At 43.0% G+C, this 23,183-nt stretch overlaps 1 protein-coding gene across 2 annotated transcripts in view; it reads left to right on the forward strand.

Annotated features, from left to right (window-relative positions):
* AKAP7 (A-kinase anchoring protein 7) overlaps positions 1–23,183 on the forward strand; it is a 145,722-nt gene that overhangs the window by 84,552 nt on the left and 37,987 nt on the right. The window lies entirely within an intron of this gene.

Genomic DNA, 23,183 nt, shown 5'->3' on the forward strand with positions numbered 1-23,183 from the left:
ATATAGGTTAAATCCTGAAATAAATTCAAAATAGTGTGCAGCTGTGGAACTACCTTCTTCCAAAGCACAAAAATAAAGCTGTCTTTGAAGCTGATTTGATTTAGCTAATGTACTTATAAAAGATTTTCTTTTAAAGCATTGGCACATTCTGCCTATGAGAAATTGCTCTGAGAATATCAGTAGTAATTTCTGCAAGCACTCTGGCCCAGTTTTTATCCTTTTATCCTTTTTCTTTTTTTGGTTTTTAGGTTCTGTTTGTTTGGGAATAAAAGTGGGGCTACAGAATAATATAAAGCTGTGAGAATCTAAATCTCTTGAGCCTCTTTCTGCTCATCAAAACAGGGGTCATCTCCAGAACATATTATAACATCACATTTATTTATTTATTTAGTCATTCATTCATTCATTCATTCCATTTCTATACCACCCAATAGCCGAAGCTGTCTGAGTGGTTCACAAAAATTAAAACCAAACGGCACACAATAAAACAATATAAAATATATAGAACATTAAAAGCACAATATAACCACAATACTAAAACCACAGTATAACAATATGACCACAATAAAACTTAGCATCAGTGCAGGAATTTAAAATTCAGATTTAAAACAGCAAAGCTAAAAGTCTAGAAAGCTAAAATGCCTGGGAAAATAAAAAGGTCTTCACCTGGCGCCGAAAGGAATACAATGTAGGTGCCAGGCGAACCTCACCAGGGAGCTCATTCCACAGTTGGGGTGCCACAGCAGAAAAAGCCCTCCTCCTAGTAGCCACCCGCCTCACTTCCTTTGGCAGGGGTTCACGGAGAAGGGCCGCTGAGGATGATCTTAAGGACCGGACAGGCACATATGGGAGGAGGCGCCCCTTCAGATAACCTGGCCCCAAGCCGTTAAGGGCTTTGAATGTTAATACCAGCACTTTAAATCAGGCCTGGAAATGGACTGGCAGCCAGTGCAGCTGAAAAAGTACTGGCATAATATGAGCTCGCTGGCCAGTCCCTGTTAAAATCTTGCTGCCCTATTTTGGACCAGCTGAAGTTTCCGGACCTTTTTCAAAGGCAGCCCCATGTATATCGCATTGCAGTAATCCAGACGAGAAGTTATCAGAGCATGGATAACTGTAGCTAGGCTATCTCTGTCCAGATAAGGGTGTAGTTGGTATACCAGCCTAAGCTGATAAAAAGTGCTCCGTGCCACTGAGTTCACCTGTGCCTCAAGTGACAGTTCTGGATCCAAGAGCACCCCCAAACTACGAACGTGATCCTTTAGGCGGAGTGCAAACCCCTCCAGAACAGGTTGAATATCACCTAGACGGGCAGATGAACCACCCACTAACAGTACTTCCGTCTTGTCTGGATTGTGTTTCAGTTTATTGGCCCAGGCACTGATTCAGAACAGCCACTGCCTCATCTGGTTTTGATGAGAAAGAGAGGTAGAGCTGGATGTCATCCGCATATTGATGTCACCTCAGCCCACACCTCCGGATAACCTCCCCCAGCGGTTTCATGTAGATGTTAAACAGCATGGGGGATAAAACAGAGCCCTGAGGAACCCCATGGCACAATTGCCATGGCACAGAGCAATAATCCCCCAGCACCACCTTCTGGAATTGGCCATCCAAGTAGGAGTGGAACCACTGTAGTGCAGTGCCTCCAACTCCCAACCCAGACAACCTATCCAGAAGGATACCGTGGTCGATGGTATCGAAAGCCGCTGAGAGGTCCAGGAGAATCAACAGGGTCGCACTCCCCCCATCCCTCTCCCAGCAGAGGTCATCCCACAGGGCGACCAAGGCAGTTTCCGTTCCAAAACCAGGCCTGAAGCCCGATTGAAATGGATCTAGATAATCCGTTCCATTCAACAGTGCCTGGAGCTGACCTGCAACCACCTTCTCAAGCACCTTGCCCAGGAAGGTGATGTTGGCCACTGGCCTATAATTGTTAACATCCTCCGGCTTTTTCAGGAGTGGTCTAATTACCACCTCTTTTAAAGTGGCCAGCACCACTCCCTCTCTCAAGGAGGAATTTACAACCTCCTGGACCCTGCTGGACATACCCTCCTTGTTTGATTTAATAAGCCATGAAGGGCAAGGGTCAGGCACACAAGTGGTTGATCGGACTTGGCCAAGCACCTTGTCCGCATCCTCAGGCCTCAGTAACTGAAACTCATCCAATAAAACCGGACCAGACGGTCCTCTGAAAACCTCTACCAATGGAACTGCATTATTTGTGGTGTCCAATTCATGACGAATCTGAGTGACTTTACCTTCAAAGTGTCATGCAAACTTGTCACAGCGTGCAACCGAGGGTTCCACCATCTCTCTCCCTGGCCCAGAATGTAACAGGCCGCAAACCACTCGGAAAATCTCCGCTGGACGACACTGAGAAGATGCAATGCTGGTGGAAAAGAACTGTCTCTTTCCCACCCTCACCGCCACAGAGTAGGCTAGATAGTGAGCTCTTACCTGTGTTCAGTCAGACTCAGTGCGAGTTTTCCTCCACCTGTGTTCTAGCCATCTCCCCTCTTGCTTCATTGCCCTCAGCTCAGGTGTATAGCAAGGAGATGGCTGGGCTCTGCTCAGAGGGAGAGGGCGCTTGGGCGTGATCGTGTCAACCGCCCGAGTCCTCTCTGCATTCCACAGAGCGACCTGGGCTTTGGCAGGAGCACCAGCCATACCAGCAAGAAAATCCCCCCAGAGCCCTCTGTAATCCATCAGAATCTATTAGCCTCCAAGGGCAGACCATTTTAATAGGTCCCCCACCCTTGCAGAGGGAGAAGGCTGCCAGGAGTCTAAACCTCATCAGGAAGTGATCTGACCATGACAAAGGGACAGATGTTAATTCCTCCACTTTCAGATCACCATCCTCCTGCCCTGTCGAGAAAACCAGATCAAACGTGTGTCCTTTTATATGCGTTGGGCCGATGACATGTTGGGACAGCACCTTGGTTGTCATGGTGGCTATGAAGTCCTGAGTCGCCTTGGATACAGTGGCCTTGGCATGGAAGTTGAGATCCCCGAGGACCATGATCTTAGGGGTCCTCAACACCAAGTCCGAGACCACCTCTGTCAGCTCAGGCAGGGAGTCTGATGGGCAGCGGGGTGGGCGGTACACCAGCAGAATCCCTAATCTGTCCTGGGTACCCAACACAAGGTACAAACGCTCAAGATCTGCACTCGAATGAGCAGGAAGCGTAGAGAGGGAGATTGAATTCCTATAGACCACGGCAACCCCCTCTCCCCGACCCTCGAGTCGGTGTTGGTGCTGCACTGAGTACCCAGGAGGGCACAGCTGGGAGAGAGTGACCCCTCCCAGTTCCCCCACCCAGGTCTCAGTAATACATGCCAGGTCAGCCCCCTCATCCACAATCAAATCATGGATGAGGGAGATTTTATTTTGGGCCGACCTGGCATTCAGCAGCAGCACCACCAGACCTGAGGGCAGACTGGTAAGGCCGCCAGGTACCATCAGGTTGGGGGAAGAACCAGAAGAGGGGACAGCTGTAAGGTGTCTAGCCCCTCTTCTCCTCAGTTGGCCTGTTAATCCCCCAATGCCATACCTCCCCCTGCCCATGACCACAGTTATGGTGGCACCTCCCCGACCCCCTGAGTTGCTCAACAGTCCTCCCAGGCACATATTAAAATGTTAAGATATAAAATATATAACAAGATAAAAAGATAAAAGAGAACAGCTGCTAAGAAGGAGCAGATAAAATCTACGTTTGCCCCTTTCTCCCTGGGCAAATTTCTCCTACATACAAATAAAACATTTGAGAATTATAGAGTACACTCTTGAGAAACCTGGTGAAACAGGTTGCGTATAAATTTTGTAAAAGGGTTTTTAAAATGTGATGATTTTGGTTCTTTTTCCTTGTTTTTGCACAGTAGACTTAAAATCTTTACTTTCAGCCACAATTCTTTACAGAATATAATATCGTTACAGTCCTGCACTGATGATCTATATCTTTGTTCATATTAACATTCAGGTTTTCTGATCCTGGCTGTCATTCATCCCCCTCCATGCACTATCCAGGGCTGTGTAGTCTATATGCCAAAAGAAACTGAGGATCTTTAGGATTGTGGATGTGATTCCAGAGGGAGAGGTCTTAGTGCAACCAGTTCAAAGACACTGTGCAGCTATTCATTTTTTTCCTCCGTAAGGGGTTTTTTTTTGTGGCAAGAAAAAAGATAGACAAAGTGGTAGAAAAACACAGTACACAGATAGAACAGATTGCCTACTTTTTTACTTGAACCTTTAACAGCAGCTTTATCTGCAGGGATTAACAGGTGATAATGCCTATCTCAATATTGTAAGAAGCAACGCCTACTTATTTCTGCAGTTCAAACAGCTGTTCAAGACACAGGAAGAGGCCAGGTTGTTTGTCTCTCTCTCTTTGCACCATTTGGCCATTCAAACTTACACCAAATGATAGAGCAATCTTATTTGGTGGTTGTGGTGGGGAATTCTATGGTGGATCAGCTGCAACATCCAGAATCCTACTGGCTTGCTGTGGCCAGGGTGGAGGTGTGCGGCAGAAAATTTCATTTTCCCTTCCACTGAGACCAATGGGAAGTTAATAACTATGCCAGCCCAAAGGCTGTATAGTTTTGAGCCAATTTTGTGGGCATGTTGTGAAACAAGGGGGGGTTGGCTCTTGAGGGTCCACAGACATCCCGAACACACCCCTGGAACAGCCTGTTTTGCTCCCCAATGCCTCCAAGATATCTATGTTGGCAGAGCTTACCAGGAGCATACTGGGGCCTCTGGTGGTGGCACAGGTGCTGTCCCACTGGCACAGTACTGAACTCCCCTCTTGCCTCTCACACTGCTTTAGCCCCTCAGCTGTCTTGCTCCCATACTCATGAGAATGTATGCTATCTTCTGTTTTTTCAAAGCCAGTTTTTAGGGCTTACAAGGGGTGCTATTTCTGTGATCTACTTCTGGAACCTCACCCTGAAGACACTGTATAACCACTCACCATTGTATGAACAATAGTTGTGCCTACAGTTTGAAACTTCTCTTCAGATACTGGTCTTTGTTTCCCTATTGTTATCTTTTAAAACACATCCTTTCTGTTTTCTAGATTATTATCTAGAAATTTTGTTTTAAAATATCAAAATATACCAAACGTTTCCATGAATGGTAGTCTCTGAGGTGCCTTATAGTGTGTTACATCGCTGTCTCTGCCCCAGTCTGGAGGTACTACTTTTGAATGCCAGGTCAGGAAATAGTAAAATCATGGTCATCCGGGATCTGATACTAGATGAAGGAACTGACCTAGTGTGTATTACAGAGACCTGGTTGGAAGAAGGGGGTGGGTAAACTTGCTTTCAAGTCTTGTCCACCAGGTTTCTCTTTACAGCACCAGCCGAGACTAGGCAAAGGCAAAGTAGCTATGGTCTGCTGTGATTCTAACCTCCTGACCAAGTTCGCTTTCCAACAATCTTATCAGTTTTGAGTCTTTGTTCTTCACAATTAAGTGTTGATAGAATTGGGGTTCTGTGGGTGTACCGCCCACCCTACTGCCGAACAGTCTCCCTACTTGAGCCAGCTGGGGTGGTCTCGGCTGTTCTATAGGAGTCTCCCAGACTGATGGTACTGGGCAACTTCAATATCCATGCAGAGGCCATCTTGTTGGGAGTGGCTCAGGGCTTCATGGCATCCATGGGGCAATCTCAAGTGATTTCGGACCCTACTCATATTGCAGAACATACTCTGGACTTAGTTTTTTGTTCTGGACAGGAGGAGGGTGATCTGGGTATAGAAGAACAGTATGTGGTTCCTTTATTATGGACAGATCACTCCCTGGTAGGATTTAGACAAACAGGAGCTCCAAACCTCTACAGGGGTGGGAGGACCTATGAAAAATGTCTGCCCCTGGAGTGAGATGGATCCAAATGGTTTCTGACTACCCCAAGTTTCTTGCTGCTTCAGCCAGTGATTCTGTCAAAGCCCCAGTCAATCTATAGAACAAGGAAATGGTCCAGGTGGTTGATACAATTGTTCCTGAGCGCCTTCTCCCTGCTGATTTGCTGATAGAGCCAAATTAGTTTCTTGGGTTTCCAGAGAGCTCAGAGTGATGTAACAACAAGGGATGATGACTAGAGTGATGATGGAAAAAGTCTTGGGTTGAGTCTAACCGACCACATGCTAAAGCCCATATTAAGGCCTGTACTGTGGGAGTGATGGCTGCAAAGGAATCATACTTTTCATCTACCAATGTAGTAAATAATATAAATATCACATCAAGGACCAGTTCAAGTTGGGGAGGAGCACTTGGTTTCCCACTGTCACAGTTTTGCTTGATGCTTTGTGGAAAACGTCATTCACATCTGCTTAGACTTAAATCATAGTTGTAACATCTCCTAATGATGTACCTTTGACATCTGCTTGTCCAGTTGTGATGGATAGGTTTCAGTTTGTACAGCCTGAGGATGTGGATGAGATCCTTGGTAGTGTGAAATCAATCACTTGTACACTTGATCTTTGCCCTTCTTGGTTGATTAACACAGCCAAAGGATGCTTGGTTGAATGGGTGAGGAGAGTGGTGAATGCCTCCTTAAAGGAGCATTCTTGCCAAGGAAATCCCATGGAATGTATCACAAGGCTAAAAGATATGACGCCGGAAGATGAGCCCCTCAGGTCGGAAGGTGTCCAATATACTACTGGGGAAGAGCAGAGGGAATTTCCAAGTAGCGCCAGAAAGAGTGAAGCGGCTGGGCCAAAGCCGAAAGGACAAGAGGTAGAAAGAATACACAGAAGAACTATATAGGAAAGATCTGAATGTCCCTGATAGCCATGATAGTGCGGTCACTGAACTTGAGCCGGACATCCTAGAGAGTGAAGTCAAGTGGGCCTTAGGAAGCATTACTAACCACAAAGTGAGCAGAGATGACAGTATTCCAGCTGAGCTATTGAAAATCCTAAAAGACGATGCTGTTAAAGTGCTGCACTCAATATGCCAACAAATTTGGAACACTCAACAGTGGCCACAAGACTGGAAAAGGTCAGTTTACATTCCAATGCCAAAGAAGGGCAATGCCAAAGAGTGTTCAAACTACCGTTCAATTGCACTCATTTCACATGCCAGCAAGGTTATGCTCAAAATCCTACAAGCTAGGCTTCAGCAGTATGTGAACTGAGAACTACTGGAAGTACAAGCTGGGTTTCGAAGAGGCAGAGGAACTAGAGTTCAAATCACCAACGTTCGCTGGATCATGGAGAAAGCAAGAGAATTCCAGAAAAACGTCTATTTCTGCTTCATTGACTACGCTAAAGCCTTTGATTGTGTGGATCACAACAAACTGTGGCAAATTCTGAAAGTGATGGGAGTACCAGACCACCTTACCTGTCTCCTGAGAAACCTGTATGAGGGTCAAGAAGCAACAGTAAGAACCAGACATGGAACAACCGAGTGGTTCAAAATTGGGAAAGGAGTACGACAAGGATGCATATTGTCGCCCTGCTTATTTAACTTATATGCAGAATACATCATGAGAAACGCCGGGTTGGATGACTCACAGGTCGGAATTAAGATTGCCGGGAGAATTATCAACAACCTCAGATACGCAGATGATACCACCTTAATGGCAGAAAGCGAAGAGGATCTAAAGAGCCTCCTGTTGAGGGTGAAAGTGGAGAGTGCAAAAGCTGGTTTGAAACTCAACATTAAGACACCTAAGATCATGGCATCTGGCTCCATCACTTCCTGGCATATAGAAGGGGAAGAAATGGAAGCAGTGACATATTTTATTTCCTTGGGCTCCAAGATCACCGCAGACGGTAACTGTAGCCATGAAATTAAAAGACACTTGCTCCTTGGGAGGAAAGCGATGGCACACCTAGAGAGCATAGTAAGAAGCAGAGACATCACCTTGCCGACAAAGGTCCGTATAATCAAAGCTATGGTTTTCCCAGTAGTAACGTATGGCTGTGAGAGCTGGACTGTAAGGAAGGCTGAGTGCCGAAGAATTGATGCTTTTGAACTGTGGTGCTGGAGAAGACTCTTACGAGTCCCCTGGACTGCAAGGAGGTCAAATCAGTCCATCCTAAAGGAAATCAACCCTGACTGCTCATTGGAAGGACAGATACTGAAGCTGAAGCTCAAATATTTTGGCCACCTAATGCGAAAACTCACTGGAAAGGACCCTGATGCTGGGAAAGATTGAAGGCAAAAGGAGAAGGGAACGGCAGAGGATGAGATGGCTAGATAGCATCACGGATGCAATGAATATGAACTTGAGCACACTCTGGGAGAGAGTGGAGGACAGGAAGGCCTGGCGTGCTATGGTCCATGGGGTCACGAAGAGTCAGACACGACTTAACGACTGAACAACAAAGTTCCATCCAGCCTTAAGTTGGCTTTAGTAAGTCCTCTATTGAAAAAGCTTTCTCTAAGCCCCACCATGTTGTATAATTTCCAAACAGTGCCAAATTTGCCACCTTTTTGGCAAGGAACATGAGTGCGTATGGCATTTCATCTTTAGGGGTTCTTAGATAAAATAGATTCTCTAAACTCATTTAAATCTGGCTTCAGCCCTGGTTTTGGGATTGAAATAGCATAAGCTGCCTTGCTAGACAACCTACACCAGAAACTAGAAAGGGGGAGTACATTCTGGGTGGTTCTGCTGGACCTCTCAGCAGCTTTTGATACCATCATCCATGGTATCCTGAACCACGTGGTGGGGATGGGATTGAGAGGCATTGTTTTGCAGTAGTTCCAGTTCTTCCTTTGGGGTTGGTTCCAGAAGATGTTAGTCGGGAATTTCTATTCAGTGTATTAGCTGTTGGGATTGGTACTGCCCTCCTCCCCAATATATTTAGCATCTACATGGAACTGCTAGGAAAGGTTGTCCAACGGTTTGGAGTGCATTGTCATGAATTATGGATGACATACAACTAGATTTCTTTTTTTCTTCTAATACGAAGGAAGCTGTCAGGGTTCTGAACCAGTGCCTAGAGGTGGTAAGAGGTTGGATGAGGGCCAGCAAATTGAAACTCAGCCCAGACAAGACAGATGTTCTGGTCAGGACAGACTCTGGAACAGGGATTCAGTCTGTTTTGGATGGCACTGTACTCTCCTTGAAAAATCAGGTTTGCAGGGTGGAGGCAAATATTTCCAAAAACTTGATGCTTCATTTCGAAAAATTTTATGGGGTTCCTTTCCACCAAGAATATCTTTGAAAAGGATGCAACTTCCAATTAATGAAGGTGGGTTCGGTTTTCTGGATCTTGCTACCTACCATTGGGCTTATTTGCTAACCTGTACTAAATTTTGGTCTTTTCCAGTCAGATTTGATTTTCTACCTTGGTCAGTGTTGGAATCTTCTTAGAGATGTATGGCATATGTCACGCCAATTACAGTCTGACCCATTTTCCCCTGCTAAATTGATTTTATGGGGAAATCCAAATTTAAGAATTGGAAAGAAAATGTTTTCATGGCACACCTGGACAGATAAAATGGTCTTTACCCTGGATCAATTATTGGGTATTGATGATGAGTTTTTGCTATTTTCAACTTTGCGAGATAAATTTGATTAGCCTGCTACAGCAGAATGGCAGTACTTGCAATTGAAACATTTGTTAGTATCTAGACTCGGTCCTGCTGCTTTTACTGCCTCGGAGTCTCCTTTGCTATTGGAAACACTTACTGAAGCTGATCAGATTTATTGACCCATGATTCATGTTTACAAATACTTATTATTAATGAATACATATGATACACATAGTCTTCAGCAGGAATGGAACAGGGAATTGGAATGTCCTATTTTGTCTAATCAATGGACCGCTATTTTGGTGTCTGTATCAGATATCTCTATGGATCTTCAGTTATGCCTTATTCAGCAATATCTTTTGTTTCGGGTCTATTGCATGCCACAACATCTCTTTAATAAAGGTTTGTCAAACTCAGCTAATTGTTGGAGGTGTAATGAAGTTAACGCTTCTCTCATTCATATGTTTTGGAAATGCCCAATAGTTGCCTCCTTTTGGGAGGAAATTATTGTACAGGTAAATTTTGTGTTGGAAAGCTCTTTAATATTTACTGATGTAAATGTTCTCTTAAATTACTTACCTGCTTTTTGGAATGTAACATGTGGTCAGTGTAAATGGATTTTTCGCACCATTTTGGTTGCTAAAAGACTGATACTGTGATGCTGGAAGGATAAAAGCTCACTGCCTATAATGCGATGGACTGAATATATACAATATATATGGATTGAATATATACCACATATATACAATGTGGTATATAGGCGTAACTTGCAAATGGACTTATATTTAGTTATCTGATCTTCTTTTACTGAAGTTTACATGTAACCTATTCTTTCTCTCTCTTTTTCGCCCTAGAATATTGTAATAATTGAAACTGAGGATTTTAGAATATGTTGTTATATTTTTAAGTTTTGGGGTTTTGTTATTTTTTGTTTGTCTCTCTGTTTTGTTTTGTTAAAACTCACAATAAAAAATTGATAAGAAAAAAAGGTTTTACAGTGTGGAAGTGCTCCTGGATTCAATTTTACATATGGTTGACCACATGGCACAGCGGCCAGGACTGCCTTTGCCCAGCTTAGGCTGCTGTGCCCATTCCTGAGTAAGTCAGACCTGGCTACGGTATCACATGCCTCAATTACATCAAGACTAAGGGAGCAATCCTATGGCTGCTAGACAGCGGCTAGACAGCCATAGGATATCTGGTTTTCCAGGAACTGACCTCGGAGCCCGCACTCTAATGTCGCTTCCCAGAGAACTGACCTCCCTCCAGTTCTGCGCTGCCTCGGAGACAGCGCGGAACAGCCCTGTGTTCTGTGCTCACAAGAGGAGCACGGAGTGGCCAAAAAGGGGTGATCCCGGAGGGCGTTCCGGGGCGGGGAGGGTGGAAATGCCTGTACGACACATCCAATGTGTCATACAGCAGCCTCCTCCCCCGCTCTGCCCTCCCGCGGCTAGACAGCCACAATCGGCTTTCTAGCTGAAAATGCAGGGTAGGAGAAGCGCGGAGGGAACGATCCCCTCCGTGCTTCTCCTGCCCTGCATTGGATAGGCGGTTGCCTCCGAGTTCATAAACAGCTGCCTATCTGAATAGGATTGCACCCTAAATTATTATAATGCCCAGTGAAATGTGGATGGCCCACTCTCTGGCTTTCTTTTACTGAGAAAGAAAGATTCCTCCTGTGCAAGCACCGGGTTATTACTGACCCCTAGAGGGACGCCGTTCGCGCTGGCATTTTCATGGCAGACTATAGCGGGATGGTTTGCCATTGCCTTCCACAGTCGCGACTACCTTTCCCCCAGCAAGCTGGGTACTCATTTTACCGACCTCGGAACGATGGAAGGCTGAGTCGACTTGAGCCGGCTACCCGAGACCTGGCTTCCACTGGGATTGAACTCAGGTTGTGGGGAGAGTTTCGGTTGCAATACTGCCGCCTACCATTCTGCGCCACACGAGGCTCATTTCTTTTACTGACTGGTAATGTTTATTCCAGCAGGCTTTTGCCTGCTACGTATCTGCTGTTTCATGTAAAAGTTATGTTTTCTTTGTGGTCTGTGTGTTTGTTGTATTTTAGGACATTGTGGTTTTAAAGTGTTTTAAGCCACCATGAGTAGTGCATCTAAATAAAATAAAATAAATAAAATGCCTTTTGTAAACAAATTCCCAGTAGCAGTACAAATTCAATTCCAGTGGGTACAAATCCAAACATCCAACATACTGCCTGATTCTTAATAGCTGTAAAGAAAAAAAATTGTCTTTATTTTAATTGGATAATTTCAGTGGTTATTTTAACTATGTGTAATTTTTTATTTAATAAAAATATGGCAGTCTGTAGGTTCTGGAAAATATTTAATAAACAAAATTATATATTTTGAAATTTATATTACAATTACTCCTTTCTCCTTAGGGAAGGTAATTTATTCATTACCAAAACTGCCGCTTATCATGCTACACAAAATGACATTACTATCATTTGGAGAAAACTAGATATTTAATAACAGCCTTAGAGGTAGAATAAATAACTAGAGCTAAACAGCAGGTTCAAGATGTACTTCCATCAGTGTAACCAGAAAGGAGGGAGCAGTCCCCCTCCCCAGCTCCCTGTGCACCACCCTCAAAATCTGCTCCAGAAGGTTGGGTAAACTTCCGGAGCAGATTTTCAGGTGGCATGCAAGGCTGCGCTGGGGAGGAGAGAGGGAGAAAGTCCTTTTGCACTAGCGGACTTTTGTTCTTGTGGCGTTGGATTTAACCCCCCCCCCTTTTTTTTGTAGCATTTATATAGTACTTTAGTGTGTTCCTTGTGCTTCACATACATTTTCTCATTAACCCTTTCAACAAACCTGATGCAGAGGATTGGGCTGAGTCTGAGATAGTGGCTTCTAGTAAGTTTGTGGCAGAAATGTGATTAACACTGGCAACATTCAAGCTCAGCTCATACTCTTATCTGCGGCTACTACTTACATCACTTCACATGGAAGTGGCAACTATCTAGCAGAAACTATCTGGCAGAAATTATGCATACTGCAGTTTCATTACAGTAAATATGAAAAGTTTAAACACATACTTAACACTTCCATTGAAAGTAACTGGATTGCTTTTATTACATGTTCACAGAGATCAGCTGTGTTCTTTGATACTGGTTTTCAGTACACAGTTGCAGGAGCAAATATAAATTAAGTTTCTAGCATTTTTTCATGTTTAATTCAGTTGTACTTTAGAATATGGGCCATGTGTTTTTTCCTTCCTCATGATTAGCCAGGCTGACAATTTCTGCTTTGATAGGACATAGTTTACTAAAAAAATGGAGATGAAGCTGTTAATATGCTTGCTATAGTTTTACAGTCCATCCTGTCATATCAGAGTAATTTAGGAGGCTTTTGTCTTCCCAGTATTCTATTTTTAAAAGGAAAATGCCAGTATTTACACGAAGGCACCATCTGACTTCTCCTGTCTCTGCTTTGGCAGCAGAATGATAATGGAACAGCCCTCAACATTGTTAGGACACTTTGTTCTGCTCACGTTGTTTTAAAAAACTGCTGTAATTTTTTTTTGTTTAAATATCCCTCAGATTTTGTTTATTGATGGTACTGAAAGAAAGGCACTCCTATCACTATTGGGTAATAATTGTTAATGGCATTGCAAAAATAACAAAGCTTTATTACTTAGACCTCATCCTGTGATCAGTGATATTACACTTCAGAATTAGAGATCAAGAGAGCCACGTGTTTAGGCCTAGGTGAATGCACTGGTTCAGAAATCTGTGCCTCCACATGACAACCGCTGGATCATAGTCATGGTAGCAGACTTACACATTTCTTTGGGCAGTCATAGGAAGGCCACTGGCTGTCTGAACCAGAGCATAGATTTCAGTGAAGAATTAGGTAAGAAGATTTAAGGTAGGAGTGGGGAACCTGTGGCCCTCCCAACGTTGTTGGACTCCAGCTCCCATCAGCCCCTGCCAGCATGGGCAATGAGTAGGGAAGATGGGAGTTGTCATTCAGCAATACCTGGAGGACCACAGGTTCCCCACACCTGATATAAGATAAAGTTTAGTAGAGGAGAGTTGTGGAATCCCCTACCTTTCAGTTTTTACTATAAAAGTTCCTCAGGCCTCTGTATGGGGAATACTTTAGGTATAAGTGATTCTGCTTTAGGTCAAGAGACAGCAGTAGCTAACTCATCGACACCCCTTACAGTGGGTTTGATAGGAAATTGAACCCTATTAATCCCATCCGGTGTTTGTACCTAGGGAGCATTTCTGCAGGACATGTTTAAGGGCATGCTCTAATAAGTATTTTCTTACTGCTAATTATTTCCCCCTCTGGTTAATTACATAATTACAGAGAGGCATCATCTAATCATGTTGTATTTGTTGCAGTCTAGCAGGATGTTATGTTCTCTCTCAGCTTAAACTTGAGGAAAAGAAAGGAAATGTATAAAAGTCAAGTATGTAACTATAATTAACCATTCCAAGTAGAGTTGCCACCTTTTTCTGTTAGGGCTCCTATGCAAGGTAGAGGTTTCCACAACTTTCCTCTACTAAACTATATCTTATATCAAGAAGGGGGAACTTGTGGTCTTCCAGATGTTGTTGAGCTACAGCTCCCATAATCCCTGACCATTGGCTATGCCAGCTGGGGCTGATGGGTGTTAGAGTCCAACAATATCTGGAAGGACAAAGGCAGGAATATGATAGCAATGGCTCTTCTCAGTATTGAGATGTAGGGTGCTTCCAGGCGGAGGGCACCTAACACTACCAATCTGAAAGCATTGTGTCGTTATCCTGTCTTCTCTTCCTTAATGGTTTCTTTTTTCCGGAAAGAAAAAAGACAGAAGATGTGGTGGGAAAGCGCAGGAGGCTTACAAGTAGAAGCTGTTGCTGCCTAGACCCCCTATAAAATTCCATGAATGAAGCAGGGCAGTAAAAGCCTCATCTGGAAGCATCCATAGTGGTGAGAAAAGCTGGACTTGTTACATTTCTGCGAATCATACAGCTTTTAAAGACACAGAAGCTCAGCCAGCTAATAGGGCATCAAAGCAACCCTAGTTATAATGATTTCCAAAGTCTAGGATTAGTTTTTAACTAGCTTCTGTTGCTTCTTGATGGTGACAAAGCATACTTCCTTGATTTTTCTATATCTCTGTGCAGGGGAGCTGTGAAATGTATTGGCCATGTGTGCTTGTAAAATAGTGTCACTGTTACCAAGTCCAGATGGCAAAAGTGACTTTCCCCCTTTCCAGCTATCCATGCTGAAGCATTTTACATCAGGACAAGGAGGTGGAGCCTTGTTCGTTCATCACAGCACATAGCTTGCTTGCTTTCCCTTTCCCTCCCCTGTGTGTGCGTGCCTCTCGCCCTCTGAGTAGAATGAACCGTTTTCCTTCAGACTCGAGATCGATCTCCAGTTTGCAGTTTGAGGTATACACTGAGAGGACAAGGAAGAAAATAAAGCAGTAGTTGCCATGGGCCAACTCTGCTGCTATCCTTTTGGGAGAGATGAGGAGAAAATCAGTAAGTCTGTCTTCTTTGTGCAGTGCTTGGAGTGTTCTTGAATATTGGGCGCAGCTCTTTTAGGGTGTAGTTTACAGCTAGGAAAAGACAGTTGTGTGCATTTGGGGTGGATCCCCCCCTTTTTTAAATTAAATACTTTGCTTCTAAAGGCTGAGTGCAGGAAGGTGGATCTTGAATGGCTGAACATATAAATATGTATATTAGATTTCTTAGTAACTGAGACAAATTGCATTTGTAACTTATTTCCCCCTCTGAATTTTGGAAGGTTATTCTAGTAATGTTTATTATTAAAGGTGGCATCTTAACATTGCATCTGGGTACGTATTTGTCTAACATAGCATGTATACACTTTAGGTTAGAGCACTGTTTTCATGCTAAAGGAGAATGCCTATTGAAGATAATGCTTACTAGCAAAATGTAACAGATATGGAGGTCTGAAAAGCCAGAGGATTTGTTGCTGTTGTACTTTAAAGATGAGAAAATGATTCACCAGTATTTTTGTTTTTTATACTGTATGGCATCTCTACAAACAGAATCTCCCTTTTCGAACGACTGCCAGGCATGTTTCCATTTTTGCTCAGATTGCAGAAAATGCAATGCAACAGATTTGGTTTTTTTAAACATGTTAATAACATTTAACAGAATTCACTGGGATGCTGAGATTTTAAAAAAAATATTCCGTGCAATGTTCACACCACCAACCTTGGTCCCATAAATAAATATTTATGATTGATTTTGAACTTACTTACATTTATTTATTTATTTATTTATTTATTATTTTTAGACCACCTTTAAGAGTAAAACCCTCTCAGTTAACTAAGTGAAATTGTTTCAGTCTTCCTATCAGAAAATCAAGCCAGATGCCTGTCACATTGTTTCCAAATTCAATTTTAATGAGGTTCTTATATTTAGGGCTGGAAATACTTGTTTTTCATCTGGTTTGTATTTCTGTTCTTATATGTCTATTGGGAAGCTGTTCATTAATAGATGCAAGTAGTTGTAATGATTAAGGCTGCGATCCTATATGCACTTACGTGGAAGTAAACCTCATTGAACTCAGTCGGACTTACTTTTAAGTAAACATGTCTTGGTTGCAAGGTTAGCTGACCAAAAGCAATGTTTAAATCTGGTAATCCCATAATTTAGCCACTACAATGCCTGATCCAGCATGGCTCATCTTATATTCTAAATGTATTCTCTTAATTCTGTTATTTTTTGTAAATGGGTAATATTATTATTATCATCAATAATAATAATAATATGATGATGAGGATGATGAATAGAACATATTTATCTTCTAAATTAGTCTTACCAGCTTTTGTGTACCAACACACCTGTAAGAAACCAGAGTGTGAGCATTCTTTGCAGGACTCAGATGGGGATGGAGAGTTGGTGGAAAACCCAACTAGGTTCCCCAAAAGTTCAGTCTGTGGGTGCAGGATAAGAGCCAGACTGAAGTTAGGCTGGAAAAACAAAGTAATAGAGTTGGGTGTTGGTTGCTAAGTTGAGCATACAAGACTGTATCAGAACTGACAGGATCTTGAAACCAGGAAAATGAGGTAGGAAGACAAGGCTGGATGACACAGTAACCTAAGTAGATAGCATATTGTACAAGAAAATCAGCCAGCAGATGACTCAGAATAATTAGGGTAAGCAATCCAGGCTCAGACTATGCTTGGCAAATGAAGATATACTGGCCTGGGTGATAACAGCTGAACAAGCTGCTAAGGATCATAATATAGTGGGCATTGGCTTTGTCATGATTGCTGATTAGCTCTCTGGAAAACAGCAGCTGCCATGAAGGCTGTGTATGGTGTGGTTATAATATTTTATTTATTTATTTATTTGAGTTATTACATTTATTAGATTTATTAGCCGCCCATCTGGCTGGCTACTCAGCCACTCTAGGCGGCGTACAATACTAATAACAAATTTACATAATCAACTGAACAACAACAAAAACAGAACAACTTCAGAACGATTTCACCAAATATCCTTTATAATGTGCATCATTTCTGTATTATACACAATGAGCAGAGCCAGGCAGTGAAGGTAATACTATTTGTTTGTGTGGTGGGTGGGTGAATATAATTTCCAGCTTTTACATTCATTGCATATCTAAAGGAGCCAGAGACACATTCAGAATCCCCTTCAGGCTCTTCTCCCCTGGCAGTCATTAAACTATTTATGTAATATATGAATAATAATGAATGCATTATTTAGAAAATTCAACTTGTGTCACACTTCTTAGATTGTAAACTGTTAGGGATCTTTAAGCCAAGGAGGTAAGTCCTGATAAGATTTTGTGGATAATAATGTCATAACAAAGATGAGACAGCTGCCTTATCACTAAGGTGATAAACTTGGGTTTGGGCTGTACCATGTCAGGCTGCAAGCCAACATGATCAAATGCTGTCCACCATACAAAAACAAATCTTGCATATAGAAAGGCAGCATTCCAAGGAGAAAGCTGTTAGCAGAAGTGCCTGAATAAAGCGGACTCAGTGCAGAAAGTGAAGTGCTTGAGAAACTTTACCAAGTCTTTACCAAGCCCTTCTCGGTAGTGGCACCCACCCTTTGGAAACCCTCCCTTGTGCAGTTTGGGAGGCAGAAAATGTGGCATCTTTTAAACACTTCCTGAAAACATACTTGTTCACCCAGGCTTTTTCTGGGCTGTAATTAAATTAATCATGCCACTCCATCTTACTGCTCCTGTATTGCGTTTATTGTAATTGGGAGTGTTTTAATGTTGTGTTTTTAATATCGTATTTTAAATATTATTTTAATATTTATTGTGAACCACTGAGGGATTTTATTATATTTAGAAGTATATAAGTGTCACAAATAAGTACAATAAATAAATAAAAAGATAGCCCCCAGTCTAAACATCCAGAAGTTTAAAAGAACAGAGTAAATCAAGAGTAAATGAAACCACTACTACTACAAAGCATACTGAACATGATAGTATTTTTATACTCAAAAGCCCAGGCTAAAAAGGAAACTTATTTGACCACACCTGGCTGCTAGGCAACATCCCTTCCCCCTTGTGACCCCTGTTTGCACTGAAGTCTCTTCCATGAATCCAGGGCTGTTAATTAGATCTGCACCCTGAGCACTGCCTGCTATTGCACTGAATAACTGCTTTAAAAAACCAAGAACAAATTAACCCTTAGTTTATGCCTTTTTTTGGTGTGATCCCCTGCCACTGTTATTCCAGCATCCCTTCTTGATGGCATGTGGATCACTCTACAAGATCCATTCCTTTCAGGAGAAAATAGTGTTGTTCATTAAGCAGTGGTTAGGCCAATACATCTGCAACCACCTCCTCTGATGGGCAGTACTGAAGCTCAGTGATCCCTTGCTCCTGCAAGTCTCTTGGTAGGTGGTGCTCCATGTCAGTAAGCTTGGTGCGAGAATTTATCCTCTCAGTCTGTGTCAACTAAATGCACCCCTGATTGTCCTCCAAAAGGGGCACTGGTATATGTACATTTAGTCCCATGCCAAATCACTCTTGGCATGCATGGGCCGGGATTATGTACATTGCCTCTGTGGATGAGAGTGCTACAACATCGTAGGCTTGGCCATACTTCTGCAAGTGTTTCTTGGCAACCACTCTTACCTTGTACTGCTTGATTTCCAGTTCCATGTTGTATTTGATTTTGAATATACATTCACATCCAACTGTTTTGCAGTTGAGCAGCAGCTTTGTGAGTGTCCAAGTCTTGGTTTTGTGGCGAGAGTTTATTTCTTCCTGTGCTGCTTTTCTCCATCTGTTGGTCTCATTTCCATATAATTCACTGACAACTTCTCAGTAGGTGGGTTTTGGTGCTTTGCATATTTTCATTGCATAAGAGAGTCTGCAGGGCAGTATTTTCTTTTATGTCTGCTTGACCTTCTGAGCGGCTTACTATCAGTTTGCATGTCTTGGGCTGGAGGATTCTCTACCCTTTACATCGTTACCTGTACCTTGCCAGCTTGCCCTCTACTACTCTATCCCCCAGTTTTCAGCATTTTTCACCTGGGATGTACACATGGGCTCTACAGCCAAAGACTCTGATGTGGTTTACGTTGGATTTTTATCCCATGCTACATCTCATATGAACTGCTCTCAGTTTCCTTTGATGGCAGCTGGTTCTGTAAGTGGATAGCCATCATGATTGCTTCTCTCCAGAATTTGTTTGGAAGGCTGGCATTCAACAGCATCGTTCTCACCATCGCTACTAGGGTTTTGATCTTTCTTTCTGCTACTCCATTTTGTTCAGAAGTGTATGGTACCATAGTCCAGTGCTTGATGCCTTAGGGTATGCTTGCATTTCCTTGCCAATCTACTCTTCCTCATTATTGGTTTGAATTGTGCTGAGACTTTGCTGGAACATGTTGCTAGTTGCTGCTACAAATTCCTTGAGTTTGTCCAGTGTCTCATTCTTATGATTTACAAGATACATGCTGTTGTATCTGCAGTAGTTGTGTCTGAAGGTTAAAAAGTACTTGTTCTTGGCAGGGGGTTGATGCCTTCATTGGTCCACATGGATCACTGTGTATTAACTCCGATGAACACTCGGCGCTATTTTGCCTGGTCCTGGGTAGTGGAGTGCCAGTCACCTTAGCCTTGATGTAGCATATGCATTTCATTGGTGTATGGTAAGCCAGTCCTCTGTCAGGTCCGTGTTTGCAAGTTCTTTTATCGCCTCAGTGTTTCTGTGCCCTAGGCACCTGTGGCAAAGGTGGATGCATTTTCTTTGGAAGGTTTGTGTGGCTGTTCTGCCTTCTTTGTCCCGCTCACAAGCCACTATAGGTAGTCATTTGCAATTCCTTTGACTTGGACTTCTTTCCCTTTCTGAATGGTGCACTCTGCACTAAGAGGGCATTGGTGGTCATCCAGTTCATTAAGACTAGGCCTCCCTCTAGGTTATTCTTCACAAGTATCCTGTTTCTGCTTCTGGCACAGCTTAGAAATCCTTGCCCGGTGCCCTCCACATTGATACCCTTCCTGTTGGTGATGAAGACTTTATCTTTTTTGTTGTCATCTATTTCTGTGAAGAAATCTTTGCCACTGGCCATGTGGCTTGTTGCCCCCGAGTCAATGTACTACCCTGATGACCTGCTTCTTTAGAGTAACTTTGAAGCAGCCAGTCCATTCCCACTGCATTTTTGTGTGTGTGTGTAGCTACTGTGGCCCTTCCTTTGGCTGCTCCTGGTGCCTGCTTGCATTGCTCAGCTTTCCGGATCGAGCAGTTTTTCTTTAGGTGTCTGGCTTTTTGCAGTGGAAGCACACCCCAGTTTCTGTCCTCTGGCTGGTGTCTTTGCTTGCCTTGAGAGTTGTCTCAGTTTCCTTGTCTCCGTTTTGCTTTCTACATCTGTATTCATCTATGAGCTCGCCTTCAACATATCCTAGCATCAGTTCTGTTTCTGGTCTGGACTCAGGGGCATCAGTCAGGGCCTCATATGATTCGGGGGACTGCACAGTAACAGTGCTGCAATGTGGTTGTCTTTCATTTCCTCCTCTCTTCCCCTTAGATGCTTTACAATTTCCAGCATGGAATTCACATGCTCCTGCATCTCCTGGCCCCTCTGCAGGGGCGCATATGGTTTGTGCAACAGGTACAGTTTGCTGTTTTTTGTGTGCTCATGCAGTCTCTGCAATGCAGTCCACGTACATTTAGCTGTGTCTTCCTTTCTGATGCAGATGAGCTGATCATCTTCTACAAGCAGGCTGATCATGCCCTCCTCGCCTATTCCTATTGTCCCAGTTGCTGCTGGGGTGTCTGTGCTGAGTACTTCCCAAAGATCATGCTTGGAGAGGAGCATCTCCTTCTTAAATTTCCATAGCTGGTAATTTCCATTGTTCAGCTTTGCTATTCCCGGTTTAAAGTCTGAGTTGCTTGCTATTTTCCCACAGGTCTTCTCTGAGCCATCTTCTTAGATTCAGCCACTGCTAAAGCACCAGCGTTTTCTGGGCCCATAACCTGTTAGCAGAAGTGACTGAATCTAGAAAGTGACGTGTCTGACAAACTTTACTGAGTCATAAAGTCCCCTAGTTGAGCAGCCAGAAGTATAAAACAATAGAGCAAATCAGGCCAAGCTTCTAACAGAATGAAACCAGTAATACTACAAAACATACTGAGCATGCTAGTCTTTTAATACACAAAAACCCAGACTAAAAAGGAAACTTATTAGGCTACATCTAGCTGCTAGGCAACATCCCCCCACTTGTGATCCCTATTTGCACTCAAGGCTTTCTGATGCTTTCTGTTAATTAGCGCTGCACCCTGAGTGACCCTTGCTATTTCACCCAATAACTGTTTTAAAACTCCAATAACAACCCTTATCTTGAACCAATTTTGGTGTGATCCCTTGCCATTGTTATTCCAACAAAGGCTAGGCTAGACGTTTTCTCACTGACATCTAGTTTTCTGTGTATATGAGTTGTTGTTTTTATTAAACAATATTCAGATGCTAGACATTTTCTCATTGATATCTAGTTTTCTGTGTATATGAGTTGTTGTTTTTATTAAACAATATTCAATTGCATAAGCTTCCACCTGCAGTGGTGCAGCTCAGACACAGGTTTAGCCACCTCCATAAGCTAGGCCAACATCAAGACACCAGAGCAGACACAGATCAATCAGAAACACAAGACTGGGAATCCCAGTTGGTATCAGGAAAAGGTTTACAGAAGAGGCAGGATAAGATATGGCAGGTAGAACTCTTGATGAGGCAGTAAAGGCGATTTGAGTCAGAATTCCAACCTCTTTCTGCTTTCATTTACAGGCATGCCTTGGAAGCAGAAGCCAAGGGTTAGGCAGCCCAAGGGGCTTTAGCTGCTCCTTAATCCAGGTCAACATAGAAAAACTGAGAAGTTAACCTTGGTATTAATAGGCAAATAAGATGATAAAAGACTGTGGAGGAAACCGTCACGGAAGGAAAAATTAACTGTTGGCAGACTTTATGAAAGAAGACTTGAAAGGGAGGAATTTTGGCATGTGGCATGAGCAGTGAATGAGCCCAGTTATAAAGTATTTGAAAAAGTGATGTATAAATACGGTAAATGTAATTAATAAGTCTGGACAATTAAATACGGGCAACTTTATAATAGGATAAAGCAGTTGCCCCTCATGAAGCAATTCTATAGATAGGTATGACCCTATGGTTACCTGCAGCTCCTGACTCACATGAAGGCAGGACATAAGGGCCATCTGCAAGTGCAGGAACATCGTGTATATCATGACTTTTAAAGCCACTATTGGACTGTCTGAGCCAGGCCACTGTTTACAAATATGAAAAGCAGCAAGTTGCAACTTATGCAACTGCAGAACGTTATTGACTTTTGCAGGTACACTTATTTTGCAGGCGCAACCTTTATTTTAAGGAAATGTCCATTATTTTGTTAAAGAAAACGTGGGTGCACATTATGAAACTCTGTTGGGATCCTCCTAACAATATTGGAAGTGGCTGTGTGTGTGTGTGTTCAAAACACATGTGCACTACAGGAGCATGTCATGGCCAATAAAGCCTCTCCACCATGCTTATCCACAATTTGCACGTGTGACCTGGCAAAAATGCCCCAAGACATTTTCTGCCTGAGACAGAAAATTTAAATGTTTTTAAATGTTGGCAAAGAATACAAGGAGGTCAAATCAGCCAATCCTAAAGGAAATCAACCCTGACTGCTCACTGGAAGGACATATACTGAAGCTGAAGCTCAAATATTTTGGCCACCTAATGCGAAGAGAAAACTCCCTGGGAAAGACTCTGATGCTGGGAAAGATTGAAGGCAAAAGGAGAAGGGGACGGGAGAGGATGAGATGGCTAGATAGCATCACCTCTGCAATGAATATGGACTTGAGCACACTCCGGGAGAGAGCGCAGGACAGGAAGGCCTGGCGTGCTATGGTCCATGGGGTCACAAAGAGTCGGACATGACTGAATGACTGAACAACAAAAAGAATGTAATAATTAAATAAATGACCATTAATGATATCCCAAACTACCTGAGGCCTACCACCTCATCCTGACAACCTGGTGCTCGCTCTCTCTCTCTCTCTCTCTGCATAGCTGCTTCAAATATAACAGTTTTAGCAGGTACTCAGTGTAGGTCTGTAACATATAGCCACTAAAAAGATAGTGTGTGGTGGTTCTGTAAAATATAGTACTTTCATACTACTGCAGCTGCATAGTGTGCATGT

Source organism: Heloderma suspectum, chromosome 1 (genome assembly GCF_057233095.1).
Source record: "Heloderma suspectum isolate Gila_16-S chromosome 1, 16-S_ref, whole genome shotgun sequence".
NCBI lineage: Eukaryota > Metazoa > Chordata > Lepidosauria > Squamata > Helodermatidae > Heloderma > Heloderma suspectum.